The 22,611-nt window shown below is 40.6% G+C and overlaps 1 long non-coding RNA gene across 2 annotated transcripts in view; it reads right to left on the bottom strand.

The window, feature by feature from the left end:
* Positions 1-17,004, bottom strand: part of LOC142072222 (uncharacterized) — a 52,079-nt gene extending 35,075 nt beyond the window's left edge. For both annotated transcript variants that reach the window (XR_012668637.1, XR_012668636.1), the window contains exon 1: positions 16,619-17,004. This is a non-coding gene — a long non-coding RNA (uncharacterized LOC142072222). The remainder of the gene's footprint in view (positions 1-16,618) is intronic.
* Positions 17,005-22,611: the final 5,607 nt, after the last annotated feature.

Genomic DNA, 22,611 nt, shown 5'->3' with positions numbered 1-22,611 from the left:
GATGTATCCCTTTAATTAAGGAGTGTTGGATGTTTGTGGGTGGTGCGTCTGGATATTTGTATAGCAATGCTATCTTTGAACACCGTACCATTCCATTCCATTGTGTGTAGAAATGTGCTGCCTTTGAGGACAGTGATTTCAAGGATAATAGTGCAGCCTGTGAAAATCTGAAATCGGCTAGTGGTGTGTCCTCATTCCTAAGCCAAAGAGGTGTTACTTAGAATGACTAAAAATATGGCATCCCCATCAGCTTGGAACATGATAGGTTGCAGGCTGGTTCATCTCTGCCAACTGTTCTGTACAATACAGCCATATGCCATAGAACCTTCCCTTGAACTGTACTACTTGCTTCCCAAGCAGTTACCTCTCCGAAAGGATGATTCTTTCAAAACAGGTAGAAACAATTGTACTTTTATTCTGTAATACAAGCCTGCCAAGTCTCCTGTAGTGTACATCTACATTTGAGCTGGAAGGTGTGATTCCAAGTGTGCGTAGATGTACTCACATGACCTCTGATCATGCCAGTTCCTACAAACAGCAGTGTTTCTGTGCTGGGACAGGCTACCTGCCCCAGTATGTACCCAGGGGTTGGGTGGGATTGTACGGGGTGGCTAGCCTAAGCAGCCATGCATGCCACCACAGGCACAGTACTGAGAGGCTGTAGCTCAAGAACAGCTAGTGTCAGTACTTCTGTGTGATCTGGGAACAACACCTCCCAGCTCAAATATATTTTTATTTTTACCTATTTTTACCATGCAGACTCAATGAGAACTAGTGCAAATATGTCATCTCAAGCTGGGAATCACCCCAAGCGCCAAGTGTAGACACAGTCATAGTGTGGCCATTTTTAGTATTTATTACTGCTTGCATCTGAGTCGTGCCCTAATCAGGGTCAGGGACACATTGTGCTAGGCACCATACAAACATATGGAAAGAGGCAGTCGTTGCCCAGAAAAGCTTACAGTACAAGGCCTTGATCTGACACTTAGTACATGCTTAAATGTGAGACAGAATTGACTTCAATAGGACCTAAACACATGATTAAAGTTAACCACCTGCTTCAGTTCTTTACTGAAACCAGGGCCTGTCCTAAAGTAAAACAAGAACAAACAAACAGGTGATTAGGAGGGGGAATGAGGATAGCAGTGATAGGAACATGTCTCTGTGTTCTACTGGATGGTTCTGAGTCAAAAGGCTTTTACTTTTCCCCCAAAATACAGGATCTAAATGAATGAAGTACATTTCTGCTCTCCCCACTGGCTGGCTGTCTAGCCCATGTCAGCTGCTTTTTTTTCTGATAGGTAGCATGGGAGCAATGGGTCTTTAGGAGTGATTTGAAGGAGAGCAGTACAGTAGCATGTGGATATGGACCAGACTGGGGAGGGCATTCCTTGAAAAAGAGGAAGGTTGGTGATGCTGATGGAAGCAGTTGACAAACACAGAGCTGACACTGGTATTGTTGGCAGAGAGAAGGCAAGTGATGACTTGAGAAGATAAAAGAATAGATAAAGTAGGCAGGTTCCCTTAAGAGATGTATTTTGTCTAATGTTGCTTTGGAAGATGCCTTGCAGTTTTTCAGTCTCCGCAACATTCTTCCCCTTGAAAAGTTTTTAAATTTAATTATTGACTTGGCGTGTTTGTTGTGGGCATCTATGGACTTCCCTGATCTTATTTTTCCCAGTGTGACTGGGTACCAGCTCTCACTTCCCCTCTTTTACCTTTGATGTATTTCATTCATTTCAGATAGACAATAAACCAGGATTAGCACTGAAAACAAATGGGAGAAACACTATAGTGTTGTGGTAGAAGGCAGATTAATAAATCACAAAGTTTTCAATCTAGACCCTCAGAAGTTTGGTAGAGAAGGTGGTTTCAATTTGACAGCAGGAACTTGACAGGGAGCTGGATTTATTCTGGTTTCTTTTCTCTCTAGAGACTGTTATATTGTAGTATACAGTGAAACATGTTCCAAGGGAACTGCTGAACATGGCCACCACAATCTTAGTCCCCAAGGGAGTTCTTCCACATCAACTGCATTGTGTTATAGGTCCACCTGTTAGCACAATCACTAGAGATTGCCCTGGACAAAACCCCGAAAACCAAATGCCCTGAACATTGGGGGAATTTGGAATCATAATCCTGTTCTGCATTTGAATTTTGCTCTATCTCTACATTAGGCCAGGCTAAAACCCTAGGATTGAACACCCCTTAACTTTGGGTGTTTGAAATCTGTGTCTGATTTTTTTCAGTTAGACCTGATCTCCGTAATTAACAGGTTTCATATTACATACTGCTGAGGTGCTTTCTGCTATATATTAGACCATTTAACTAGCTTCTTTGAAAAGCTCAAAATGTATTGAGGTCCGTGAGGTTGCATGGATGTTTCTGTGGGGGGGCAGAACCTGGCCCATGGGCAGAAATTCCAGGCTAGAACCGATGTTTTTAAATCCTCTCCATTTTCAGATAATATTATAACTATAGGAGAATACGTACTCGATGTAATGAAATCACAATGAAGAGAGAGAACCAGCACCAGTTTAAATAATATTTATGTAGTGTTGTTGTAGCTGTGTTGGTCCCACCATATTAGCGAGACAAGGTGGGTGAGGTAATATCTTGTATTGAACCAATTTTTCTCTCACCAATGGCAGTTGGTCCAATAAAAGATATTACCTCATCTACCTTGTCTCTCTAGATCATATTTAGACAGTTTGTATGCTGTATAGTGTAAGAGGTTAACCCTCATTATTAATAAACATGACACAATTCTCAAACTACATTCAGTGGGACAGAACTGATCTTTAGGAGCCTCTATTCAATCTAAACTACAGTGATCCCTACTGAAAACTTTACAGTTTTGCCTTAGATAAATGGATGGTATTTGCAGTATCTTACAATAGGGAATACTTAGGGCATACCACAAATGCTGAGGTAACATTCATTGGTTAAGTTAACGATAAGATTTTAAGATTGTCCTAGCCAGAATGGTCCACTTTAACTTTTTATCACAATGTAGCCTTAAAATTGTGCAGTAATTAATGAACAAGTCAAAAACTAATATGAACTCTCTGTGGCAAAATTTAAAAAATCTGAGTCTTTGCTATGTATGGATTCGTTTGCAAAACAAATAACTTTGTACACAAATTGGTGCTCAAGTGACCAGGTACCATGACCCATTTTTTTTGTGTAAAAATGCATGGATTTTGGTCACGCAGCATGGCACGTGCACAAGTTTTGCTGTGATGTTTGAAAATTGACTATTCCTAGATCTCCCTCCTACAGTTTAGAAACTCTTAATTTTGCCATCTAAAAAGCTCAGCTTGAGGCTTTCTGGGTAAAATGAACAAATTCCACCAGCAATGAAGTGTTTATATTAAAGAGAAGCTTTAATTTAAAAAACTAGTGTATTAATTAAGACTGATGGGAGCACTTGCCTTTTACACCAAATTTACTTCAGTCATTTGCACATCATTGTATGCCCCTGCAGCTTTGAAATGGAGGAATTCTGCCTCTTTCATATGTTGCTCTTCCCAAGGATCACAAGGAACCTCCTCTCTGGTGGCACAGCAGATTTCCAGCTCCATGGATTTGGAGCCTATGCTGGAGGACCCCTGGAGACATAGCCCATAGACTACAGGGCCTGTGACTTTCAGGAGCAACAGAGAAAAGGAAAAGTACTTTTCTTCAGATTTCCCTCTCCTCCTAAATCTATGCCATTCTGGGTCGATTTTGGGGATAAGGTGAAGAGAATTAAGAAACCCATATTTTTTCCTGGATGGGGGATGGCAGAAAAACAAATTCTAATGCCAACAGACGCATGAATAGAAAACTTTGAATTGAACCTCAGAGTTTCCTTTCCACTCTGCTGGCTAATGACCTGTCTGGACAAATGTGGCCTTATGTCATCCTGGCTTGTTAAAGAAACTACCATAATACATGACTACTATGCAAATCAGATGTACAGAAAATGTCCTTAAATGCCTTTTCTGTAAAGAAACAATTGTCACCAAGCAGGTATTCTACAAACAGGAGATGGGACTATATATTACCATGCTATGATGCACTATACTTCCTGTGATGGGGCTTAACTGCAGGGCAGAGGAAAAAACCCAGTTAGTCATGCTGTGCACCTGGGGAGGGGGGATTAAATAATTGGCTCCTGGCTAGAGGAGCAGTGCTAGGCCTTACAAGTAGACTCAGGGAGCTCAGTTGTGGAGATGACTAAATTTGTAAGGACAGGTGTCTCTGGCAGAAAGAAGCTCTGGGATAGGGTTTAGCAAACAGGAAACAACTCAGGAAGAATGCTACAGGAACAGACTAGGCTCCTGAAGTGGAAGCCCTGAGGTAGGGCCAATAAGAAGCCTGAGTGGGGCGGAATGGAAGGGGCAGTAGTTTGAAGATCTGATTGGATTTTAATTTCAACTTGTTTGTGCTACACTGGAAGGTAACCACAGAACACCCGTGGCGGGGGGAGTCAGAAGAAGATGCAGGCTGAGAATGGCCATTGAAGGTCTGAGGAAGAGTCCCAAGTATGGGGGACTAGAGATAAGACTCCTATGCAGTGCTGTGACCAGAGATGAGATGGTGCCCATGAGGTGCAGATGTGGTATTACACTCTCCTGACAAACAGCTCATTCTTATTTCTTAAGGTTACCTCAGGAAGAGAGTGGTTTTTTCACAGAAATGTTTGTGACTTTACCACTGGTGAACAGGCTTGGAGACTAGAGTATTCTATTTATCCACAGCAAAGTACAGTCTAGGCAGCTCACGGTGCAATCTTCTCTATACTTTCCCATCTGGTAAGCCTCAAACTCTGTTGGAGGGATATCTAGAAAAGAAGGTTTCATGATAATCAATCTTTGGTGTCTCTTGAGTTTACTGGCAGTGATAACAGTTGTGGCATAGACTCTTGTTCACGAGACTGAATGCTCCCTGTTTGAAAATGTATTTTTAACTTCATTACAGAATAAAGTAGGATTATAGGCTGAATAGCAAAGGGAGATATTTCTTTTAAGCTCAAATATTTCCAGAAAATCATACACGATCAGATGGCCTTCTGTTTCTCAAAATGTTATACTTAAACCCTTTGAGGACCTAGCCTGGGACATATTACAAGTTCTTCATTTTTTCCTGCCTAACAGGAAATGTGCATCACTCTTTCCACAAACGCACCAATTCTGGACATATCACGCATTCCCCCTTCCCCTTTTGAATCTCTTCCAGCTGGTGTGACAGAACAGTTGTGGGAAGAAAAATCAGCACACTGAATCTTGGGCCTTGCAGCTGGAGGGCCCAAGTGGGCATACGGAAGCCAATGCATATACCCCTGAAAAGCCAAGTGAATTACTGTGTAATCACTGGTTTCAGAGTAGCAGCCGTGTTAGTCTGTATTCGCAAAAAGAAAAGGAGTACTAGTGGCACCTTAGAGACAAACCAATTTATTTGAGCATAAGCTTTCGTGAGCTTTTCTTTTTGTATAATCACTGGAGAAATAAAAGAAGTTTCCTCTTCCACTCTCTCCCTTTACTTGCTCGTCAGTTAATATTGAGGATTTCTTCATTTGTAATGCTTGCAAGGTATTGATGGGTACATAGTTAGGTACTGTACTGAGCAGCAAATAGGAAGATAGTATTCTTCAATTATTTTGTCTATGCAATTGGGACAAATCAGTTCCCCAAATTACTAGTTCCCTGAATGTCTCTGTGGATGGACTCTAAAAGAATCACCAAGAATATGAAAGGTGCTGTGGTACCTAGAGCAGTAAGGAAGGAGTCAGGAAATTTTTACCTACAGTTCTGTCATTTTAATTTATGAATCAAGGCTTGCTTCAAATGAGATAGGGTCGGATTCTGACCCCATCCTGTTGTAAATCAGGAGTAACTGCGGTGAAGTCAGTGGCGTTAAAGCAGTGTCATCGGTGTATATGAGACCAGATGACATACTAAGTTAATTTCTTTCCCTGCATGAGATCTTGTGTTGGGTATTTTGTGGTTTCACGCCACTGAGAACTATCAGAAGATCTCATGGGAAATCACGTGGCTATGAAATGAATTAACCTGTATCACTGTTGCACAGCAGGGCCTGTAATTAAGCTGTAATTCCTCCCAGATAGTTTTATAGTTTTCCTTTTGTAACCATCTCCAATTCTAAACTGTAGCTCTTCTGACCTTAACTTGCTCGAGATTCATGGAGCCTTCATTGGAGCAGGATTGCCCTTTGTGATATTATTTTAAAGAACCCGACTTCTTCTGTTTTTGCCCCAAGAACTGGACAGGAATAATAGAGGAAAACTTACTTTAGTAGCATAGGACTCATTAGTTGCATCTAAAGCTGAATGCTACAGAGGCTTTCTGAGAGCAGATAAAAGAAGCTTTAGCCTTGGGTGCTAAGGAAACTATGCAGCATTCAGACTCTTCAGGAGTGTAGTCAAGCTCATTGTTAGCTATCCGAAGGAAGTATCATGCTATGCTTAACGTAAAGCCTCTAAAAGCTCTCCTTTTGATGAGATCTTCCAAAATAGATAGCTCAAACGATCCGTAAGAATCATAATGTCAAATGGATTTCATGGTAGAGCTAGATCTAACATTGCTTTTTAAGGTGTCCCCATAAACCAACATTAATGAAAATTTCTGAAGTTCTTATGGGAGGTCACTGATTTATTAATTGAAAGCACTGGAGGGTTTTTTGTTTGTTTTTTCCAGACACTTTTGTTCCAGGAACTTTTCCCTGTAGTGCAGTGACTCACTAGCCCTCTGCCAAGATTCTGAAGCCTGTGGCTGTTGATTTACTCAACAACAATAGATGACATCTTTATTGTTGCTATGGAAGTTTTGGCTTTCATAGAATACTCGGGGTCTGAAAATATAAAGATTCCATGGAAAAATTAGTCTTTGTCCCAAACAGTTTGGCGATGGGGGGAGGGGAAATAGAAAGCTTTGAAATTCAGAATGAGCATGCTCCTGATTGCAGTTTTGCATTCTTATAGTGTGAAAGCTGAGAATAAGAGAGGATCAGCTGATTGTTTTTTCTGGTCGTCTTATCCTGCCTTGACTTTTCTTGACATTTCAAAGGTAGAAGTATCTATGATATCATTTTTTCTAATCTATATACTTCAATTCTTACTTTTTATAGGTCCTCACACTCATTCTTTTAGGTGGGTTAGTGCCTACATGTTCATCTGAGGCAAGGGAAACTAGTATGTGACACACTTGAAAATATTTTGTTTTCTCATTAAATGTGTACTCTCAAACTGAAATTATTAACCATTTGAGAAATGTGGCTTTACAAGAGAGTTCTCCCCCTATAAATCATGTGCTTTTCAGATCCTTTCCAACTGTCCAAAGTTGTGTTAAAGTCTCTACTCCAATGCTGGTTGCTTGAAGAAGTGTTTTTAAAATTGGGAAAAGAAGTGAAAACATAAAAATCCCTGTTGGCACCAATGGTGAAAATGTGGCTTTTCAGAAAGCTTGATGACAATGCCGTCTCTATTCACAGTTCTTTAAAGAGATATATGTTAGTCATACATTGTCCTAATTGTCCAGCTGTGGGGTAGAGACTATTTTATTACACATTTTTTATTTTATTGAAATTGGTTCAGATTTGAGGCTATCTAATTAAAGAAAGTTCTAACTCTTAGCATAACAGCAAGGACCCAATATATTACTTAGAAAGCTTCCAGGCTTAGGACCCAATATAATACTTAGAAAGCTTCCAGGGTTAGGCATCTGAGATCAATAAAGCATTCAAAGGTTTGATTTATATTTGATATTGCTTCTTTTCAAAAACATTAAGATGGGAACAGTAAAGAGCATGAAGCAGGTATGAGACTAGTTCCAGAAATGTTAGTCGTCATGATCCTGATTCTATGTTCTTCTTTGAATGCCAGTTGCTTCATGTGCAATTCTGGAGGAAGTGTCCCATATGCTGTCAATGCCTCTTATTTTCAATAGCAAATTTTTGTCTTAGTTCATTATTACCAGGGAATCCCTTTCTTCACCAGGATGTCAGATGCTCATATGGACCTGCTCATCCATTGTGATCCAATGACCAAGTGGGATATCTCATGAGAGCCCATTTGGTGAATGCCCATTTTAAAACAGGATTATTTTAAGCTATTTCTATATTGGTGAAGAAGGCCTTGATTCAGCAAAGAATCTTAAGTGTGTGCTTTAGTGTCTTGCTGAACTGGACCTTGAGACTGCAGTCAAGTTCCTGTTTTGTTTTGTGGTAAATTTTCAATGTGATGCACAGCCTTGCTACTTCCATTACTGTTTTATGGTAGGTGCGCCAGAATTGCAACATGTTCTGATAACTGTGGTTGTTCCCCGCTGCAATAATCCTGATGTAAATCTGTGGCACAGCAAAAAGAGTATTTGTTGCACAAGTTCCTGAGTCTCATAAGCATAAATCAGTTTTCAGTTGTGTTGTATCTCACTGATTAAAAGACTTTCAAGTTCGTCTTGAGATAGCACTTAGCAAGTCAAACATTATGTCTGTACAACAGAGGCAGCGGTTCAGTATCATAGCAGTGGTGAGAGCTCTTCCCATGGTATCATAAGGCACCTGATCTTCACTGTGCTGCAGCCTATTCAGCTTTCGCTACAGGCAGTAGGCCACAAAAGGAAATGCAATGTCACCCTGCACAGGTGAGCAACACAGATAAGTGTAAAAATGGTTCGCTATTAAAAGGCTGCTGCTGGCACACAGCTAGCATTTGTCTCATTAAAAACCTGTCGCAGCACAGGGAGCAGACCGCTCCTTGGAGCTGAAATTAAATGTCAGTTGCCTCCGAATACGCTGACACAAGAAAAAGGATGGTAACAATGGTCTCCTTCTAGTGCCTTGGAAATCAGCTGGTACTAATTGGAGCGAAGTACTTCCCAGCAGCCCAGTAGAGGCTTGACTGTAAATCTATCACCCACGGATCCGGGGATGATGGGAATCATAATGATGGATGGGTGTAAAGCATCAGAATTGTATGGACAAGTAATAATGAATTGGGGTGAAAAGAAAACATTTTCTGTGGTAAATATTGCATACACCTTGCCTCTCTGTTCACTTTTTACCAATCCATGCCCTCCCGAGCTAGTCGAAATGTGTGTGAACATTTTTTTTTAGAACAATGGCTTTTGAAATTATATGAACCTTTTTGCACAGCAATGTTTGTATTATATATCGTTTTTACATTTTTCAGTTCTTCCCTGAAATGGAAATTTTTGATTAGATTAAAAATGGCTTGGATTTGATTAGAATAAAAATGAAACACTTTTTAAAAAATTCCTTTTTTTCTCTATTTCCCCCTCAGCCCTGCCCCATGCTTTTCCAGTAGAAAAAAAGAAAGGAAAGAAAGAGGAACCTAAAAAACCACCCTGAAATCCACAAATGTTTTGTTTTGTTGAAACAAAATTTCTGAGAAACTTTTTTCTTAAAATTTCATTCAGTGGAAAATCCATAGCATTTCTTGATCTGCCCTAATGCCCATGTTTGAAATCTGAAAGCAAAATATGTAGTATTAGCTGGAAGGATACAAGTGTCTTAACAGCTCATTCTTCCAGGTGTATACATATAATCTCCCAATACAGGCACTTTTAAAACTGAAAAGGGGTAACTCAAGAGTCTTTCTCTGAATTTGAGAAAGACTTGCTTGTCCTTAGCTGGATGGCAGGTCCTTGACATCTCCACTCTGCTAGCCACTCAAACAATCTCCTCTGGGCTATGCCAGTTGCACTCCAATTCCTGACCCCTTTGAAGCGTTTCACTGTAGTGTTCAACCCTTTATTAAGAACATAAGAATGGCCATACTGGGTCAGACCAATGGTCCATCAAGCCCAGTATCCTGTCTTCTGAAAGTGGCCAATGCCAGGTGCTTTAGAGTGAATGAACAGAACAGGGCAATTATTGAATGATCCATTCCCTGTTGTCTACTCCAGCCTCTGGCAGTCAGAGGCTTAGGGACAACCCAGGGCAAGGGGTTGTGTCCCTGACTATCTTGGGTAACAGCCATTGATAGACCTATTTTCCATAAACTTATTCTAATTCTTTTTTTAATCCAGTTATACTTCTGACCTTTATAATGATTCATTGTATGAATGATTCAAGGTATGAACTGGATTAAAAAAAGAATTAGAATAAGTTTATGGAAAATAGGTCTATCAATGGCTGTTACCCAAGACAGTCAGGGATTTTTATCAACCCTGATTTTTGTGTTATGCGAAGGGGTAAAAAACACTTTCCTATTCACTTTCTCCACCCCATTCATGATTTTCAAGACCTCTATCACGTCACCCTTTATTTTTTCCATTTCCAAGCTGCACAGACGCAGTCTTTTCAATCTCTCCTCATTTGGAAGCTGTTCCATACCCCTAGTCATGTTTGTTGCCATTCTCTGTACTTTTTCCAAATCTAATATCTTTTTTTGAGATGGGGTGACCAGAACTGCATGCAATAGTCAAGATGTGGGTGGGATTTATATAGTGGCATTATGATATTTACCGTTTTATTATCTATCTCTTTCCTAATGGTTCCTAACTTTCTGTCAGCTTTTTTGGCTGCTGCACATTCATTCAGTGGATGTGTTCAGAGAACTGTCCACATTGACCACGAGATCTCTTTCTTGAGTGGTAATAGAACCCATAATTTTGTACGTATAGTTGGGATTATGTTTTCCACTGTGCATTACTTTGCATTTATCAGCATTAAATTTCATCTGACATTTTGTTGCCCAGACCCTCAGTTTTGAGAGATCCCTTTGTCACTCTTTGCAGTCAGCTTTGGACCTAATAATCTTGAATACATGAGAACATATATAATTTCAACTATAGTTACTGTAGTTTCAATTCACTGAACACTCACAATAATACCAGGTATGCTGTCTCCAGGAGAACAGCATACAAACTAGGTTGTTTGATTCAACTCAGGATCAGCTCCTGGTACGATATCACAGCACTGAAATCTGTTTATAATGAAAACAATCATAAGTTTATTATCAAAGATAAAGATTTAAAGTAGTGAACAAGGATAATGGAAACAGAAGAGTTACATATAAAACAAAAAGAAAAGGAGTACTTGTGGCACCTTAGAGACTAACCAATTTATTTGAGCATAAGCTTTTGTGAGCTACAGTTCACTTCATCGGATGCATAATGAAGTGAGCTGTAGCTCACAAAAGTTTATGCTCAAATAAATTGGTTAGTCTCTAAGGTGCCACAAGTACTCCTTTTCTTTTTGCGAATACAGACTAACATGGCTGCTACTCTGAAACATATAAAACAAAATCAAAACATGTTTCCTAGAGACTAAACTTAGCAGGCTAACGTCCTGTCCAGAGCAGTGTTGTCTGATTCATATCCTTTTGCAGCATTGCCAACCAAGGCTGGTTGGGATCCTGTTTTTATGAATGTAAACACACTGTCCATATACTTCCAAGTACAGGGTAAAGGGGTGTCTCCTTGCCTTGCCCCAAAGTTCATTGTCTTTACACACATCCAGGTTAGCGCCCTCCCCCTCAGGTGCTGCTTTACTGTTGACTTTGTATGTAAACAGGCCTTCCATTGTGTTGGCTTACAATGCTTAATTTACATATGAACTGAGGTAGACTAGGTGAATGTACATCCTTTGTCTGGCAGAAACCTGTTTGTCAACCCCGCCATGATTCAGACTGTAGGAACATGTTTTCATTATACATAACTTTTTACATATTACCTGCACATAGGTATCATGATGATATTCATAACCAATTGGACTCCGGCTTTCATTTTATGACCTCACATGATATTCATTATGGATAAATACTGAGATAGATGGGATCAGGAATGTGGATAGAGGGTACTGGAATAGAAATGAAAGCATTTGAAGACGGAAGTAGTTAAAGAATTTAGTATTAGATTCTGAAACTGACATAAACTCCACAAACATTTCTGAGGTTTTGATGGTGTGTTTTACAATGCAGGCTATTTTCTTTTATTTTTCCTGATAGTCCTACTAAAGACACTTTACTCGTGTTGGAGGAAGGAAGTGAAAATATCGGGATGTTGCCTGCACAGTGCTCTGAGGGTGAGATGCATGGGATTTCCAGACAGCAGTGTGATATTGTGAAATTTTACCCTGTAAATTACATTCCTGTAATAAGAGAAACTAGCATAATCTTTTGGCTCATGTTTCGTAGGGCCGTGACACAAACAAGCCCAGAAGAAAGTATTTATTGGGGATCTCTGTGTGGAGGTTTATTTTGGACAGGAAGCAGTGTGGTCCATTTGATGGGGCACCAGATTGGGAGTTAGAAGACATGGGTTTTCTTCCAACATCTAACACTGTCTTGCTTATGACCTTGGGAAGTCATTGATGGCCTCCATTTTCAAAGGTGATCAGCACCCCCAGCTGCCATGGACTCTGGGCACAAAGAGGCTAAACTCTGTCTCTCCATTTCCCCATCAGTAAAATGTGGACACAATACTCACTCAGTTTTGCCAAATAGTTTGGCCTCAAGTCAAAGCTATTAATAAGACTTATATAAAGCTTGTCATCCTAGCATGAGTCTCGAGAAGAAGAGTTAATTTTCCTGGAACCTCAGCACCTCTAAAAATCAGGATACTTTTTAGTTGCCTAAATTTGGACTCTGGGACCAAAGTATGAAACTTTTCGATTAAATTATTTGCCCAAGGGCTACATGTTGAGACAGTGGCAGAAATGAGACTACAGCTCAGGAATTCCAGACTCCCAATCGCATGCTCAATCCAGTTGATCATGCTGCCTGTCTTTAAGACCTTCTTCTTTTTAAGGATAACTGCTACTTAGTAATATGAAAATGAAACCAGGTATTTTATTCAGGAGAAAATCCTATGTGCTTGATAGTCATCACTTCAGCTAATATACTGTTGTGTATTTATTTTACGGTCTGAAGTGTCTGAAGTGTATTTATTTTACGGTAAGAACTCTGAGGGGGCTCAGATATTTTAGGATCTGAGAATAATAGACTGTACTACCTAACATTCCCAGATGTGCTGTCTGCCATTTCTTCAGGGTTTGATGTCAGATTATAGCAAAGGAGCATAATATGAGGACAGATCATTGTTACTGCAGTTTTATATCATAACGATCAGCTACTGCACTGGATGTTTTTATTATGTATTTCCACTTGCAAATACAGCTTTCTCCCTTTTCTGTTTCAGATATTCTCTGTTACTGACATTCTGCATTTGCTATTTTGCAAGTAACCCATCTTGGTAAGGCTTCATCACTGATTTACTAGAATAACCATTCAGACTGTCAGTTTCTCTTAAAGTAAAAAGGAACAAATTAAACGCTGAGATCTTAAAATGTTGTCCGGAGTGGGAAAGGAATTCTGTGAAAAAATCCTGCTCTTCTGTATTTATTTGCTCTGTGACTTGAATATCAAATATGTTCACTTGACAAGTCAAAATGAGATTTTTGGCAACATAACACCAGCCTGATATCTAAAATTCAAGCTACATCCTTCCTAATGCATGTATCACTGTTTGATAGGGTGCCTATCCCACACAGGTGATGAAAGGGTTCATGTGGGAGTGGAGAAACCAATTAACTGATCTTGTTGCACCTGGACATTGGATCAGGCCTAATTAATGATGAAACTCAGCTGGGGTGGGGCTGTGTGGTTCTACAAACAGGACCTTTGGAGAAAAAGGCAGCTTCAGGGGAAAATTCTGCAGTTACTTTTCTGGTAGTAGGGAATAAGGAGAGCAGTAGGGAACAGGAATGCTCTTGCAGGCAAGGAGAAAGCACAAGGAAAGGCTTGATAGGAGGAAGTTCAGGGAGGTGTCAGCAAGAAGTCTGGTGAGGTGAATCTTGATGGCTGTCGTAGGGTCCCAGGATTGGAAACTGTTGTGTATTTGGTTGTCATGGTAATAAAATAATAATCTAACTCAGTTGCTATGGCAACTGAGTTAGATTATTAGGGGATAGCCCAGCCAGTTTTGGCTGGTTTTTGGTCAGTTCAGTGTGTGGCAATAAATGGCTGCTTTCAAGGTTTACAGCTGTCTGTGTCTCCAGTGATTTCTTCCTAAAACGGTTGCCCCCAAGGATATAACAACGCGGCGACGAAGATGGGATGTCTGTGCTGCCCCAGCAACAGAAGGAAGTAGAAGTTAAGGTACAAAAAAACCAAAACCTTTTTGCTGCTGGAAGGGGGTGAGAACTGGCTTGTTTGCACTGACTGTACAAATTGAAACTCAAAATCATGGCTACACTTACAGGACCACTGGACTTTTTGAGGAGACTATAGTGCAATGGCATGTATATATTGAGCGTTTTGAACTTTCTGTTATTGCAAATGACTATTACAGAAGAAGAAAAGGAGTACTTGTGGCACCTTAGAGACTAACCAATTTATTTGAGCATGAGCTTTCGTGAGCTACAGCTCACTTCATCAGATGCATACCGTGGAAAACGGTATGCATCTGATGAAGTGAGCTGTAGCTCACGAAAGCTCATGCTCAAATAAATTGGTTAGTCTCTAAGGTGCCACAAGTACTCCTTTTCTTTTTGCGAATACAGACTAACACGGCTGTTCCTCTGAAACCTGTTATTACAGAAGAGAAGAAGGTGCCAATATTCTTAAGCGTTGTAGGGGCTAAGACCTACCTACAGGACGACATCCTGGTCACTGGAAGGAATGAAGAGGATTACCTAAAGAATCTAGAGGCTACCCTACAAAGACTGGAAGAGTATGGCCTATGAGGCCGCAAAGACAAGTGTGAATTCTTCTAGCCCTCTGTTGAATATCTGGGACACATCATTGATTCTACAGGTCTTCTTAAGGCCCCCGCAAAAGTTAAGGCTATTGTGTAGGCTCCCCCTCCTTGAAACATTAGCCAGCTTTGCTCATTTCTAGGATGATTGAACTATTATGAAAAGTTCATCTCACAGTTAGGCACACTGCTAAAACCACTTCACAAACTCCTTAGGCGGAACAAGGCCTGGAAGTGGACTGAAGCCTGTGATGTTGCATTTAACAAAGCTAAGGATGTATTGCTAAATTCTGCAGTTCTGACACACTTTGATCCATCCTTACCCCCAGAGTTGGCCCGCGATATATCCTCTTATGGAGTGGGAGCAGTCATGTCACACATTATGCCTTCGGGAGAAGAGAGACCTATTGCTTTTGCTTCACACACTCTAAGCAAAGCAGAAACTAACTATGCCCAAATTGAACATGAGGCATTAGGAATCGTTTTCGGAATTTGGAAGTTTTTTGGATGGAAGTTTACTCTTCTCACAGAGGCATTGGAAATCGTTTTCGGAATCTGGAAGTTTTTTGGATGGAAGTTTACTCTTTTCACAGACCATTGACCCCTGATTTCAATTTTTGGACCCCACACGGGCATTCCCCCATTCGCTGCTAGTCGTATACAATATTGGGCATTGTTGCTTTTCGCGCACACACATGAAATCAAATATCAGAAATCCACTCTGCATGGCAATGCGGATGATCTCTCAAGGCTGCCTTTGCCAGTCAAACCTCAAGATATTGGCCAGAAGGAAATCTTTTACTTTGAACAGGTAGAGAATACATCCATCACCACTACTCAGGTAAAGACGGCAACTCGAGTTGACCCAGTATTGTTCTAAATTATGGACCTGGTGATACATGGAACTTCTCAATGAACCTCTCAGGTCTCACCTGACCTTGTTACCTACATGTCCAGGAGGACGGAGTTTTGGATCCAATCTGGTTGTTTGTTGTGGGGGAGACGTGTCGTTATCCCACCACCACTGAGATCACAGGTCTTAGAACAGCTACATTCTGGTCGCTGTGGAATAGTGCGCATGAAGGAAATTGCATGAAGCTATTTTTGGTGGCCTGGATTGGACAGTGCTATTGAAGAGAAGGCAAGAGCTTGTATGTCATGTCAGAGTGTGAGGAATGCACCCCAGTGGGCACCCCTACACCCATGGGACTGGCCTGAAAACCCATGGCACTGTATTCACGTTGACTTCGCTGGCCCCCTTGAAGGAAACATGTTCTTGGTGGTGATAGATGCCCATGCTAAATGGCCAGAAGTCTCTATAATGCAGTCCAATACTGCAGACAGTACTATCCCAAACCTACGAGGACTCTTTAGTCATTTCGGTCTGCCAGAGCAACTTGTGAGCGACTATGGTCCGCAGTTCATCTCTCAGGAGTTTCAAAATTTTATGAAGGCAAATGGGACACACCACATCACTTCAGCACCATATTATCCATCCACCAATGGACTGGCTGAAAGATTTGTGCAGACAATAAAACAAGCTTTGAAATTGGCAAGGGGACAATTATCCATTCAAAAGCATCTGGACACCTTCTTACTATCCTACAGAAACACGCCTCATGCTATGACCAAGGCATCCGCGGCTTTCTAATGATGGAACGATAGCTGCGCACTTGCTTTGATCTGCTGAAACCTTCTGAGCCCTGACAAATTGTGCAATGTCAACAGCAAGATCAAGTCATCAAGCGTGCACTCAGAGCAAAAGACTGAACCTTTAGCCCGGGACAGCCGATTTTGGCTTGGAATTATAATTCTGGAGCTAAATGGGTCCCTGCCACTGTCGTCACTCAAACAGGGCCTGTTTCCTACACAGTCCAGACTGCAGAGGATCTCACCTGATGGCGACATGTAGATCAGCTGCTGCCAGGTCAGACCAATCCTCAGGGCACATCTTCAGTTGAGTTGCCTGACTTCACCACTTCCGGTGAGACACTGAAACAAGAGTCACCTGTTCCTGACTTTTCCCCTCCATTGCTGCCGGCGGCAGAGATACCCCGCTGCCCAGCATGAGCTGATACCACATCCTCACCTATGAACCCTGAGCCCATTGTCAGGATCACACCCAAGACATTATTGGGTGCAACAAAATCAGAAGGCTGCCGTAATCCACCTAGAGACAGAAGGCCTCCTCAATGGCTGGATCTTTAGCTAGGGCGAACCTATGGTTACTGGGCAAAGTAATCCCTGGGGTTCAGCTGGGAATGGAAGCAGTCTACCCTCCTTCTCTAGTTTGTTTTATTTAGGGGACGTTCTTATTAAGGGGAGAGGAATATGTTGTGTATTTGGTTGTCGTGGTAATAGAATCTTGTGTTGCTATGGCAACTGAGTTAGATTATTAGGGGATAGCCCAGCCCGTTTTGGCTGGTTTCTGGTTAGTTCAGTGTGTGGCAATAAATGGCTTCTTTCAAGGTTTACAGCTCTCTGTGTCTCCAGTGATTTCTTCCTAAAACTGTTGCCCCCAAGGATATAACAGAGACCAGTGTAGAGGGTGAGTCTGGGTTCCACTACCAGCCACCCGTGAAGGTGGGGTGAAGCCCCTGACATTAGGGAATAAGGACTTTTGAGAGCCCTGAAGAAAGGGTATACTGACCACTGGGCCCAGAATTGAGAGTGACAGCATGGACCAAGGTATTGGACATGTGTTTCTGCGGGACTTTGCTAACTGTGAAGAGGTGCTACTAAACGTAACCTGACTAGAGGGCTATTGAAGAGGGCTATTGCAGCGCCGGTGAGCAGGGGGCACTAAACAAGGAGAGCATGTTATGCCAGGCCCAGCCGGAAGGGGCACTCTGGTAGTGAGTGCAATCTTCTACACACTGCCAGCCCAAAGGTGAAAGTTCTGGTATCTGCAGAACTTAGTTGCACTGTTTGCTGATTGTGCATGAAAACAATGAAACTGTCACATTGTTTCAACTGTGCTCATAAGAGATAAACGTTAGTGCTTTGTTTTCATAATAATTTGGGAGACCTTATAAGTCCTGGTTACTGGTACATGAGCTATACTTAATATCTGGTCTCAAACATGAGTCTCCCAGGTTCCTCTTCATCCATGGAGCAGTAAGAGCAAAAGCATGTTTAAACTAGTGTGAATGGTGAATTCTGTGTAACTTGAAGTCTTTAAACCATGATTTGAGGACTTCAGTAACTCGGCCAGAAGTTAGGGGTCTATTTCAGGAGTGGGTGAGGTTCTGTGGCCTGCAGTATGCAGGAGGTCAGACTAGATGATTATGATGGTCCCTTCTGACCTTAAAGTCTGTGAGTCTCTTTGTCAAATAAAGAAAACATGGGCAGTCCCTTGCTCAGACGCTGTGCTTGCTGCTTCAGGTACTGAGCATTGTTTGGCCTGTCCATACTAGTGGCATCAGTCCTGTTTGAGAAGGAACCTTGTGTATGCTCATCATGTATGTGTCCAATCAATTATGAGTAGAGCTGGTTAAAAATGCTTCCATTCAAACTGTTTTTACAACAGAAAATGTATTTTTGACTAAACAGAAGCTTTTGAAAAGAGAAAAAAATCTGTTGTCAAAACCCTAAAACTTCAGATTTCAGCAACCAAAAATGGAAATCTTTTGGTTTTAAACTGAAAAGTTTCAGGTTTTGGATATCAACAACTAAAACTTTTCTGGGTTTTGGTTGCCAAAATATTAATAATTCAGTTTTTCAGTTTAAAAACTGGAAACATTTAAAAACCAAATATTTTCCCCCAGGGGGAAAAATCATTTCCTAGACAGCTCTGTTTGTAAGATTTCCAAATCATACTAATGCAATTTAGTGACAAAATCATTTTTGCTACTTATCAGAACTAAGATAATTTAACTAAATTTTTTTCGCAACACAAGTGTCAAACATGACTTAATTTTAATAGATCTGGTGAAAATTTGTCTTATGAAAAAATCTTTGTGTTTGAGCATTGGGGGTTTTATCTTTTTGAAAACTGATATTTTTAAATATTTTTTTTCACGATATACTGTTAACTGTTTTGATATCTTTTGCTTTTTCCAACAAAGTTGATTTTTTATCAAAATACTATGGAAAGGATTATCAAAATACTTATCAAAATGTTTGGTTCATACAAAACCCTGGTTTTCAGTAAATGAGAAATTTCTCCATGTTTTGAAAAAACAAAAACCAGTTTCTTTTCAAACGTTAATGTAAAACATTTTCACTAAAATTTATCTTTTGACTGGCTCCAATTTTTTTCGGCCTTCTCTCCAGTAGACTTATTTTCCTAACATTTTTGGTATTTGTCACTGCCAATGTAGCTCTACCAAAGTAGCTATGGTGGAAGTGCTAGTGTAGGCAGGGCATTAGCAGCCACTCGTGTTTCATCTAAACCTGGTGTATTTTACTTTTTGTGCTGTAAATAAATATGCTTGCCAAGCATAATGGTGTTGACATGAGCCACCAACGTCTGGGTTTTGTTCTGTTTCCCACAATTTATTTAATTATGCTGGCTAGTGTGTGGTGAACAAGAACCCTATCAGTCTTAATCTGGGTGAGGGAGGAGGAACAAACTTCCTGCAGACCATTTCTTTACATGTTTTCTACTTGTTAAAGTTATTTAATACAGATAGTTTTTAAGAAGATGGGACTGCGTTTTTATGCTGGCAAATTGCCAGTGCAAATACCGTTAGATGCAATTTAATTATGTCACTGGAGCCAGGCATCTAAGTACCCAATCTGCAGACACAATCATGTATCTAGATCTCTTAATGACATTAATTTTAATTATGTTTAACAATCTGTTCCACCTTGTATTTAGCTGTGATACTCTGGTTACCTTTCCCAGAGCTGAAGAAGAGCTGCGTAAAGCTCAAAATCTTGTCTCTTCCACTAACAGAAGTTGGTCCAATAAAAGATATTATGACACCCATCTTGCCTCTCTCATTAATTTTACCCAGAGATACTTGTGTGTGCACATCTACAGGTCAAAAATGGGGAGCCCATGTTGAAAATGGTCTCAGTCTGCTCATATGAGCAGATTGAAGTGTGCATAAGCTGGAGAAATGTATTAATTAATAATCTTACAGCAAGGGTTGTAGGTAGTAGTTAGGGAAAAGAGAGAGATACTTAAATACACTGAACAGTCTGATAGCTAAATCCAGATTTGTTTTGTGTATTTGTTTTTCTAGCCAGATTCCAGATCAAAACTTGACACAGCTGTCTCTTCTGATGAGATTTCAGTGATTCACTGTTTGAGTTGTTTGTATTTTAGCTAGTTGTTTAATATTTTAGGATTTAAATGATCAGAGCTGAGCTTTGAGGTTAACACTCCATTAAGATAAATGGGGAAAGTTCACACTTCTTTTTGTGCATTTGTTTCAATCTGTCTGGCTGCAGTCTCAACAGATGCAAAGTGCACTGCTTACACAGTGAACTATATCTTTGCTCACAGAAACCTGTTACTTCACTTAAAATAAAAAGAGGGATAAGAAACACCATCAAAATCTAGAGAAAGATTCAAAATCCACAGAATCAGTGGAGTAAGACACAATGCAAGTTACTCTTCCATTGCTTCCTTGGTCAATTAGATAAACGCCAAAACAGGTGTGTTTATAAATCTCTAAACTGGTTGGTTTACCCTTGCAGACTTCAACTAGCAGACTAAGCAATTGTAATAATGGGACTGTGAGCACACTGCAAAGTTCTATGTAGCTCTATGCATTATGTATGGAAACTGATAAAACCACAACTGGAGGCTGTGTTTTGAAAGTTTGGCCTTCAAGACATCATGGGATGAAGGGGTTGCCTTGCTATCCATTCACAAAATTTCCTCTTTCTTTCACTGTTATGCAATATACTCTGCACTGTGGCTGACTGATGTTTTAGACGTAAGAGGAAGCAGTGTACAGGCCAGAATCTTAACTGGTAAAAATTGTCATAGCTCTTCTGAAGTCAGTGGCATTTATACTAGTTGAGGATCTGGCTCTATGTTTGTAACTTGCATGTAAAGATGTACAATATTTTTTCATATGAAAGGTTCTATTATATATAATGTATCAGTTGATAAACCAGGTTGAGGTGGTTTATGATAAGCAACCTAAGCCCCTTGTGCAGCTGAGGTGTGTCTCCTCCAAACTGAAATACTCTCTCCAAGTTTTGCATAGCAAAAAAGGCAGGAGACAGCCCATCTGCTAAAACTCCTTATCCATGAGGAAAGTTCCTCCAGAACCACCATGTGCTCAATTCTCCCCTCGTCCCAAGTTTTAGTGTTACCCAGAGTTAAGCCGGGCCTTGAGGAGAAACAGATGAAGACATCCAAATGAAATGATTCCTGTGAGGCTATATTTATTTCCAGCCTGCACTGTTCACTTCACTGGGGATTTGTAAGAGAAATCAGTTGGCTATTTCTGAACAGCAGTTCTCATAACAACACAAAACTCCCAGAAGGTATTTCACATAGGGGGGAAAAATTGCATTGTGATTCTGACAAACATCCACTACAGTCACAATATTTTATTATTCTGCCAGAAATATTGAATCTCACTGGGGTTACTAACTTAGCTTTACCCTACGATGTTTATCATCATTGTATGTTGATGTTTCTGGCTAAAGTGTGAATTTCTTTGCATTTATTGGCAGGGAGGGGGGATGTGAGATCCTTGAACACTACAAAACTAAAGTTGGAAATGCTAATAGCCATATATATATACAACTTTCATGCTGTGTGCATGCTGTACTGTGTCAACAAAACCCTTGTATGTCAAGACCCGATGTTCTATATAATTATTATTACTGCAGTAGCAAACAGTCAGGGGGTCACCATCTCCTGAGCATCCCCTCCTGGCTGGCAGCCTGCTCCTTCCCAACCAAGGTATGATTCAGGCCCCTCTCTTCCTGAATGTTTGCCTTTTTTGTTCTCCAACTGAATTTTTAGATTCAGAATGTTGTCTGCACCATTAGGACTTTGTACAACTTTACCTGCCTCCTCAAAACAAACAGAAAAGTTTTTTGCCCACTTGGGCTCACAAGTGTTGATTCAAGACTCTAAACTAGTCTTTCACCTTTGTTCTTGCTCCTCTTCCAGTGCAAAAACCCTCACTCTTCCTGAAGTTCCTTCTCCCCAGCCCACCCTGTCCTGCCAGAGACAGGATTGCCAACCCCAAATATTCAAAAATCATGAGACTGGCTTTAAAATTATGAGATTATGTAAAAACTAATAGTTTTGGTGTTCTTTTTATTTGCCTTCTGCTTTTTGAGCCATAAGGATTCATTAAGGTCATATTTTGAAGTTTTCCCCACAGCCACTGGGGCTTTAAGAATGAAGGCTGAAATTGTCACAATGCTACTTGACTCCAGGAGCTGGGGCTTTATGGAAAACAATAATGATCATGAGATTCATGACAAAATCATGAAAGTTGGCAACACTGCAGACTTTTTGACCTCTAGCAGCTTTCCCTCACTTCCTCTCTGACCTTTAGGGGCAACTATTCAACAATAGGTCTGATGGGGCAGCGGTTAATTAATTGGGGGGGGAGGGCAAAGGGTGGACCACTTTCCTCTTATAAGGGCCAGGTCCACCTGAAACACACCCATATATAGTGGGATTTTCAAAAGAGCCCAAGGAAGTTTGGTGCCCAGATCCCATTGGCTCCTTTGAAAACCCTAGCTGTAATGTTTTTGAAGTGAAAAAATGACATTTGTCTTCATCCTGGCTCATGCTGCATAAAATGAACCATGGACATTCCAGCTGAAACCTAGAATTGTCCTTTTACAGGTCAAAAGTGACACTTTCTAATATCCATGTGTGTATTTTCCATTTATCTGTGTACTTAAATTAACCCTTTTCTAATCCATGTTGCATGATTGCTGTGGATCTCATTGGAAG

Source organism: Caretta caretta, chromosome 5, assembly GCF_965140235.1.
Source record: "Caretta caretta isolate rCarCar2 chromosome 5, rCarCar1.hap1, whole genome shotgun sequence".
NCBI classification, from domain to species: domain Eukaryota; kingdom Metazoa; phylum Chordata; order Testudines; family Cheloniidae; genus Caretta; species Caretta caretta.
This window is presented reverse-complemented; position numbering and strand designations above follow the sequence as displayed.